Source organism: Tetranychus urticae, chromosome 3 (assembly GCF_039701765.1).
Source record: "Tetranychus urticae isolate SD_2017Ah chromosome 3, NJAU_TeUrti_SD_1.0, whole genome shotgun sequence".
Classification (NCBI taxonomy): Eukaryota; Metazoa; Arthropoda; class Arachnida; order Trombidiformes; family Tetranychidae; genus Tetranychus; species Tetranychus urticae.
This window is the reverse complement of record NC_142960.1, coordinates 17,195,798-17,206,105: the sequence shown is the minus strand read 5'-3', so window position 1 is coordinate 17,206,105 and position 10,308 is coordinate 17,195,798.

Here is a 10,308-nt window from a genome sequence, read left to right as displayed (position 1 = left end):
CAAAAGTGGTCAACAGTTAGACAATGGATAAAGCTAATGAGTGCTTTTTTATACTTCAACTTGATATGCTTCATTTGATCACTTTTCCTGGTTCATTGTTTGTCCATGTTTAATACAAAAGTATGGACATGCAAAAGGTTTGAATATCGAAATTTTTTTTATCTTTTCTTCTTTTCTTTTCCAAGATTTCCTCATGGATTTTGTTTTCGCCATTTCCCTCTCTTGCTTTGCGTGTACATTCAACACCTTATCATTGTGATTGTTTTTTTTGTCACAAAAGCTCGACTATAGTTGACTGCATTAATAGCAATACACTTTGCAATTGTCAGCATTTCACATCTTTTTGCATGGCTTTAACTTCGATTAGACTTTGAGTCTTTCTCTTGTTTATCCTCAATATTGACATTCAACGGATGATGATGGCTGGAGAGTGTAATGCCTTTCATAAGGAGAAACCCAAAAAGGTAATCAGAGAATGAAGGAGAAGAAGAGAAAAAAATCGAAAAAAACGGAAGTCAGGGATGGAGATGAAGAGTATGTAATGATATTGATGGTGATGATGATGTAGACAATGATGATAGTTTTTTTTCAGGGAAAGATAAATAGGTGATTGTTTGGTCAACATGAGATTAAATGTTGAAGATAATGATGAACAGAAAAGAAAAAAATGTTGAAAAGACGAAGGATAAATGGGCAAATAAAAATGTCAATATCAATTTCAAGTAAATCTTTTGGTTAAATAATTTGCTCATCTTCTTTGTTCATCTTTTCCCAACATTATCTTAATGGGAAAATGAAGCAACTGGATTATTAGGGAACAATTTACTCGCAAAATGTGATATTAAATTTCAAAATTGTCATTTATATCATTAAAAGCATTCACTTGCAGTTCACCTCAACCTAAACATCATTTCACCCGGTTGCAAGTTCACCAACATTTCGCTCGAAATGCCTTTCACAATATTTTATGTGTCCACACATTTACAAAGTCGAGTAAGTTTCACTGGTTAAGTGATCAGAACAGGTAAATGGGCTCGAGTCATCCGGCCTTGAACATAACTTCGTGAGCCTTACCAATGGCAATGTTGAAGGTTGAAGCTTAACCCTGACTGAGACTCGATGTGAACTCCTCCTAGTCGAGGAAAAGCTCGTGCAACATGAAGGATGCATTAGGTGATCAACTACATCATTACATCGTGTATGATCAATGAATGTCATCACTGAAGAGAAGGCAAAATCCACCCAAAATTATTTGATGAAAGTTTACAACTTTACTATCTATTAATATTGATAACTTTAGCAACATGTTTAGACACAAATGGCAATATTTGTTTGGTCACAGAAACTCATTAATATTCAAATCTGGTTTCGAATTTTCCTGATGATTATACTAATCATCATGTTATTAGCTCCATGGTAAGCTGGTGAATGGTTTGAGCGAAAAAAAGATCGCAAAGAAAATTTTCTGTTCGCTTGATTGAGAAGTTTTACATTTTTTGGTTCATTTTGGATTGTTATAGTTTGGTTTGTTAATCAAAAGAAGAGATTAAGTTTGATTATTTGCTTCTTTGGTTTCATCTGGAAAAATTGAAAATCATGACAAGCTTTCATCTATATTCATGTATTAGGTGTTGTCTTACATGGAAACAATGAATCTCTCCTTCTTTTTACTGCAACTTCATGTAAATTCAGTGATGGCTGATGGTTATCAGTTCATAAGAAACTTTTACTTGTTCAGATAATCATCAATTTAAACCCAGCCTAATGTTGAGATAATCACCTGAAAAGACAATTTGTTTTAAGGTGTAAAGTATCATTATTTACAGACATTATTACCATCCATAAATATTGTCTGAATAAGATTACAGGAAAAAGCATTGATGGAACAGTTGAAAAGGTTTTGATGAGGAAAACTCGAGATCCTCCCATGAACATAATGAACCAGTCGACATCATTTGTTAATAAATGCTGAGCTTTTTTGATCAAACATTTAGATTAATAATTAATTTGAAAGCAAAAATGTGATTGTTTAAGAGTTGCAACAGAAAATATTCATACTTCAACTTAAGATGTGATTCAATGAAATTCAGTTTTTTGTGTCGATCTGGAGATTCATAAATATCTTCAATGAAATTTAATCTAACCGATTCTGAGAAAAAATTCATTAATAATTCAACATTTTATTTATAACAAGAAAAAAGATAAGAATTGCTGTTGTCTAACCAACCAATCGATCGACCAACTTATCAGAAATATGTGCTTAAAGTTAACGTGACTCTATTGTCGAAGTCAAGTTTTATCGATTGGTGCTTTTAAGTGCTATCTTTCTCGAGATTTTGATATTCAAAGTTTAAGGGTAAAACAAGAGAACTGTTGATAAATTGAAAAGGTGTTCGATCTTTGATTTTCACCCCCATTTCTATCGATGAAAAAAAGTTTCAGCTCTTTAAATCTCAACAACACTCGACGCATCAGGTTTAACTGAAAATCAAAGTGATTTTTTGTGCAGAAACAGAAAATTTGATTTCCCAAAAGAAGTGCATTTTCTTGTTGGCCATCAAAAAAAATTTTAGAACTTTCAACATCAGAAAAATGAGTTTGATGAAAAAATCTGCTCCCATGACTGTACAAAGGTAACTGTATCCAAGTTTCAACTTTGAATTCGATCTTCGTGAAAACAGTCGATTAGAGACATCTTTCAACAGCACGAATGGATTCAGTTTTTATGCATCTACAAATCCACAAAGTCCCGACTCTTAACTCGAAAGTCAAATTTTTCACTCTTTTGTTGAATAAATTAACTCTTTCGAATCTTGGATTTTACGATTTTTCCCTTTGGGCTACAGTGAAATAAGTTTCACTGTTTTAGGTCCAAGTCCTCCTGAATCATGAGTCCTGATCAATAACAAAAATAGTCAATTATTAATAGCAACTTTCAAGACGACCAATAAACCCATAATCAGCTGCGAAAGCGTCTCACAGAATTACATCCAGATGGCGTTAGTACGTACATTAACTTCAACTTTAAATATTTTTTGTTAACCTTCAGTGCATTGAACAAGTAAAGCCTGTTATGTGCTGAGTCTCATTTGTAGACTGAAAAGACTCTGAAATAATAAGCTGCAATACTGAGAAATATTGGAATATAAATTTTGTGCTTTTATTTACAATTGGTCAACATTTAACACTTGATTAATCTTCATTCATTGCAACTCATTTTTGCCATGAAAATAAATCTTGCTTACTCTTTACAGCCAATGAAGTTGCCAAAAAAACGATTCAACATGAAGTAAATGAAGTTTATTTGGACAACTTTTTTCGTCATTTGTGAATGATCCAAAAACAAAAGCTATAGTAAATCACGAACTCGAATGAGCAAAGAAAATGAAAAGTATCGAAAGAAATTCAATCATCATGAAACTTTCATTTACAGCAAATGATAATAACCAGGTAACTGATGAATGTTGGTAAATTTTGAAGCAAAGAAATGTTTCAACGATTAGAATCAAAGTTTTGTTTTGTGAGAGAGAAAAAAAGGTGTCTATTGCAATTCCATTTGGTTGATTGTTTCTTCATGATAATGGTCATGGTGATGATGAAAAGCTAGCAGAAAATTTTTCACAACTGATTCTCTGTTTGATTGCCATTTGAGGGAACAAAACAGTTGCAAGAGAATCGAGTTTAAGTGAAAATGTACAAATGTGTTTCTTGATCGATAACCATTAAAGCGGTAAAAATGAAACTCTGAGCGAAGAAGGAAAAAAAGGTGAAAAAAGCTCACAGAAATAGTAAATAGAAAGAAGTTGAGAAAAAAAAGAATTTCATAAAAGTTGTCAAAATTCGTACAGAACTTATATTTACTTTTTTTCTTTCTTTTCTCTGTTCATCATCTATTGTTCAAGAAAATATTGAAAACTGAAATGCAAGTGTTCAGAGTTTATTGATTTGATGAACACAGTAAACACATTGTAGACGAAATGAGAATCCAGAATTGAGTGTTTCAATGTGAACAAAGTGTTGAACTGAGAAACAATTGAACAATATTTTTCCATTAAATGTTGAACAAAATCAAGTTTCACTTTTACTGAACACTTGGAACATCAATTATCATTGACATTACCACGGATATCATGGGTAACATCATTGGATTGTTATTGAGTTTTGCTAATTTTGATGGACAAGAATTCGTAAAATGTTATCAAATTATTCAATTAAACTGTTCCTCTTTAACCTTCATTGACTGAATAAAAGAAATTTGATTTTTTCTCTTCTTCTTTTTTCGCCTTCGATTATCATATTCTGGTATTTTTCAAGAGATAATTGTTGATGCCTAAATGAATAATACAGAATAAGATGATAATAAGAAAAAAAATGTGTCAATCAAATGAAGAATATTTTTTTCTCTCAAAAGAAAAGTCAATCCTTTTTCCTCATCCATTCTGATTCAAGACACACATATTTTTCACTCCATGCTTTGTTGTATAATCACAGTCAATTCAATATCACTTCTTTTACCCTGTCAATGTCAATTGCATTCCCTTAATTCACTCCCAGAATTTTGTCTTCTCTTTACTTTTTTTTCCTCGACAAGAAAAGAGGTGAAAAAGGTGCAACTTTTGTGAAAATTCATTTATCATGAAAAAGTGAAACTTGGAAAATTTTGATTGAAAAATTTCCTCGAAATGTGGTCAGTCTCGACTTTGGAAGTAAAAATTTTTGCATCAAATTTCAATCAATTATGCTTATTGGTTGATGAACAATTGACTCTTTGTCCACTTTGATCGGACAAAATGGTCAATCATTGGTGTAACAATGCTCAAGACGAGTTTAGTGACATTTTTTGTTACAAGAAAAACTATTATTATTCAGTGTCTTTACATTGACCGATCATTATTTTTGCTTTTCTTTCTTTCTTTTCTCCTTTTTTCTTCTCTTTCCTTTTTAAGCCACTGGACACAATAAAAATTTTGACCATTGTGATTGATTAAATTAGTGTAACAACAAGATATTCAATGAATGGCTATATTCACTAATAAGGTTAATAAAAGGATCTTTAAGGAGAAGCGAAGACAAGCTTCACCTATGAACAAGATATATGATCAACTGTTGGCCATTGTATTGACCATTCCATCCTTTTTACTCTTTAAATATTTTCTCTTCTTTTTATCATCTTGTTCACCCAAACCTTTCTCTCATCATTTATTACCTTTTTAAGAGATGGCCATTTGAAAATTGCTTTGTTGATGATGATGATAATGGTCAATAACAAGTTGAGGTTAAACCAAGTCTGACCCATTGCAGTATAAAGTCGATCCAAAGTGATTTAACTTGCAAAGTGAACCTCGATTGATGAGCAACTTTTCATGGGCAAACCCTCATCATCACTGCACAAGTAAAACTCAACACTTGGCTACTTGACTTTGCCTTTTCACTGGACTTTTTCAGTGCTTTTAATTCACTCTTATTGAGGCTAAAAAGGTTGACAATTTTGTTCCTCCTTTGGGTTAGAGCACTTTAGGACCAAATTTAACCTGACATTGAATAACTGAATTTTTAACGCTCCTCTGAACACTTTCATACATTCATCTTGAGCATCATCTTTCCTCTTCCACAAGAGGTAACAATGATAACAGACATTATGGAAAAGCGAAAAGCAAGAAAAGTTAAGTGAAGAGGAAAAAAAGTCAAGCTAAACTCGCACCTTTTTCCCTCTCCATTAAATTCCTTTTCTTGACTTTTCAACTTCATTTTTTCTTCCTTCTTGCCCCTCGGCCCATGTTAATAAAGTTTACTTTAATGGAGAGACTCGAATTGTCAAAGGTAATGATGAAAAGACCAGAAGAAGAAGAGAGGAAAAAAGTGAAAAGAATAAGGATGAACTTGGAAAAAATGGGTCTTTGGTTCTATTGAAAGGCAATAGTAACCCGTTTGATGAAGGTTATGTTAAGTTTCATTTTGACCTAAAAAAGTGTAGCAAAGCTGGAAAACATTGATCAAACCCACAACCTCAAGTCTCACCTTACTTGCCTCGACATTCAATCAATTGTGGTAACCTTACAAGTAAAGCATATGGGAAATGTAATAATTTTTGGGCAATTTCAATGTTCGACTAAAGTCACAAATGGAAATGAATAAAAAAGTGCAAAAAAAGTAACAAACATCTTTGTTCACCTTTACCTCAATCTTGTCCCATTGGTTACGCTGCTCTTTTCATCGTCACATAAGGTTACAATATTACAATGAAAAAAGTGATTTCACCTTTTCTCCAAACATTCAATTCTTTACCTTTTCCATAACCAATTTTCATATTTTCATTTCTTTTTCTTCTCAATCCGATGTACTTTGCCCACTTTTTGATCCACTTTAATCCATGTTTTGGTCAAGTGAGTGACCAGAATGTTGGACAACTAGTCATGAATAGTAATGAGAATACTTTTCTTACCTTACAAAGGACGGTAATGAGATGAGCTAGTAAATTGTATTTTTGCATGGACTTGAAGATCTTCGTGAAAACATCACAAAAGTTGGGAAAACATTAATTTGATAAGCTTTAATTCAGACGAGATTAGTTAAGGTTCCTTTAGAGGTTTTTCGCACCTTTTCAGAGGCACCTTTATCTGAATCTATTCAATATTGGATGCAAAATATTTTGTGTTACAAGAATCAAAGAGAAGCTAAAAAAAGATGAGAGAAAAGGAAAAAATTTTTCTATTCAATCAATTCTTTTAAGGAATAAATTGATGAATTGACCTTTTTATTTGCAGCAAAAAACAGGGTTAACAGTGTTAATGGTTTTGATTAATGTGAACTTTGGCTGTTCAGCCTCAGTCTGGTAAAGGTGAACAAAAGTTTACCAAATGAAACAACTTGTAATTTGATTTTGACGTGATTCCTTCTCATCTTCATCTTATTCAAACTCTTCTTCCATGGAAACCAATGAATGTATCATGAAAAGAAAAGCACAATTTAATCCTTTTTTTCTCTCTTTGTTTTTTCTTTCGTCTTTTCTGTAAACTTGAATTTCAATTTAGATTGAAATTCAGGTGAACATTGTTTACCGATCAACATTTACCAACATTGAAAGAGAAAACCTGAAATTCTGATTTGCAAATCAAATTGTCAGTTAAATTGTCATTCATTTCAACTCTGGTTGACAAGTCTCAAGACCACCAAGTTTCAATTTCAATTTTGATTCTAAATGAGATTATAATTACGTCTAAATGAAGATAATAATGGTTCTGAAAAGTTGAGCGAAAAGTGAAAAATGGAAAAATGAAGCTTCTGTTTGCAGGTTAATCAGCACTGAATGTGATCGCTGTGGTCATGCAAAGGTTAACTTTTGTTGAGGTCATTTGGATGGTCTTTGAGGATGTCAATGAGTGTTGATCGGTTGACTGAGAAGCCAATAATTACCAATGGAAAGATTAGGTTAAAAGGAATTGAATGATGATGAGTTGAAATGGAAAAGGTCATTATCATGGAAAGTTTCATTGGAAAGTAAAATGATGGGCAAACATTGAATTACGATTCCAACTTTTTTATATGTATTTTCAGCTCATTAACATTGCTCTTTGTTTTAACAGTTATTCACTTTTATTCACTTTGTGTTCATCAAAAATCATTAATTAGTGGAAAGCCTTTCCGAGTTGATCATCACATTGATATGCATAACGTTGCTTCTCATTTGCTTGTGCCTTTGCAATCAACTGAGCCTCAATGAATATTCAACCGCAAGGTGAATAGATATGGATAAGTCAAACTCTTTCAACCAAATAATTTGATTTTATCCTTCAATGAGATGAATGTGAGAGAGAATTGACTTTAATGAAAATTTCATTTCACATTATAATTGCTCTAAAATCCACACAAATAATGATTATTAGCAGAACCATTTTTCTTTTCATTGTTAGCAACATTATTTCTATTCTCTTTTAATTGTCACTTTTCATTACAAAGTCAACTTTATCTTACGCTTTATTATTATATTACCAATAAATCATACCTTGTTTCGTCTAGCAAACTGGGCCAATGTCCAGTGGAAAGTTCATCAATGATCAATTTAATATTCGCATGCAAACCAAGGACGATTTCAGATAAACGTCAAAATCCTTTTTCTCTCTACAATGGAATCAAATTGGAACGATTCATCCAGACTTTGAATACAATGCAATCGTAAACGAAACTTTCCATTTCCATTTTCTAAAGATATTCATCTTTGACCGATTCAACCTGAACATCGTTTCAATGCAAACTGATCGCATCTCTTTGACTTAAGGACTAAAGTCTCCAAAAGTAAAAAAATCTTCGTCACTTATTGTAATTTTAAAGATGCTTTTGAGAAACAGTGAGTTCTTCGAGAAGACAATCTTGCAATTTGCAAAACCATGAAAATGATTGCGATTAACATCACACTTCATGCAACGATAAGTTTGTGTGAACGAAAAGATGCAAATCCTTTATTATTGTCTTACTTCCTGACCTTTTTCTTGAACTTGTTCGCGTTAATATATTTTTTATTTTTTCTGCAATGTAACTTCGAAATGCAAAAGCAAATGATTTAAAGCTTAATCAAGCTTAATTTACTTTTCTATGCTCATGAGAGCTATAAGATTAAATAAATCGAATGCGATTTTTGATTGTTCTAAACAAACACGTACTTTCTAAATCAGTTAAGTTCATCGGAATTTCGATGCTGTCAAAAGAAAAGTTTTGTCTGAAAATATTCTGATAACGCTTTTCTAACCAAAATTTTATCCATTAATAGCAAATCTCTGTTTTGATAAACTACAATTGAAGCTCGCTAGCCCTCCATATCACCACCTCGAGCATGAACCATTGCAATAACCAATCCAACTGAACTCAAGCTAATATCAAATCATATTGCATGATATTATTTTTGGAGGCAACATTTGTGGTAACCATTATGGTCACCATTTATAACAAAAAGCTTATCAACATTTGACAAACAAAAACATTAACCTTTCCTTCATCACTTGACCTCATCAAGACACAGAACTGGGCAAACTTTTTCAATAAACATTATTACCATTTGGCTTTGGAGTGAAAAATGTTCACCAAAATTTGTCAATGAATTGTATAAAATTCATTCTTCTCACCTTATCAAGTTTGAACCAGAAAACAACAGCTTTGACTGTCAGTCAACCTTTCAATTGCACTAATCATTGAACCATCAACTTGATTTATTCCGTCAACCTTCATCTTAATACTTTTTAATAAAAAAATAGTCACATTAATAAACCTTTTTCTTCCTCAATTTAAACTCATTTTTTCTTCTCTTTTCATTCAACTCTTGAGATTATTAGTTGATCAGTGAGAAAATAATGAGCTTCAATAAATTGCAATGAATGTTTCCTATGAAACTCAACATTAGTATGCTAACCTCATCTTGTTTGCATAAATTAATCTCAACTGTTTTGTTTTGCCTTTTGCCAACATCGATAGTTGAACCTCATTTCATTCATATTAATCGTCTCGATCTTCATTAACGTCTAATTGGTAAATCAAATTGAATATAATAACAAGCTTGCCCATAATTACTGGTAAAGAGCAAATAAAAGAATCGCAAAAAATTGTGTTGAAATTTCTCTATTCAACGTGATTAGATAATTGAACAATGAACAAGATGAGAAGAACCAAATCGAACCGAAAAAAGAGTTGAATCATGCAATTTAATTAATCTCATTATTAATGGATTCAGACTACAAATGTTGAACATGGAAATGAATTGTTTCAAAACAAATGGATTCCAAGTTTGAAAAGTCGATTTTTTGCAACTTTCCAAGTTTTTCAATTTCGATTCAAAATTTCAATCGAAATCGTTTAACCTGCAATTGTGACTCTTTAAAGACGAAGGATTTGAAACTTGATTTAACTCATCAAAAGTCACAATGAAGGCAAAGATGAGGATAAAGTTTGACAAAAGGAAATGATGAAAAGCACGCAAAGAAGTTTAATTTGTGTGAAAAAAAGGATTTAAACTTGAATGGCAAGATAAAGGATGAGGATGAGTAAAGATGGATAAACAATGAAACGATGAGTTACGGAGTTTATTTGATTTGCATGATTCTTATCCAAATGCATCTCATGGAAAGAATGAGAAAATGTCCTTTTTTCTGTTGTTCAATGATAATCTGTTCGACGTGAATAAAGAGACAAAATGATGAAGATAATGATGAAGATTGAAGAGAAACTAAACGAGTTTTAAGTTGTTCTTTCATTCAAATTTTACTGTCAATCCTTTTGTTCAACTTTGATATTGAACTTGAATCGAGTTTCATCTAATTGTAA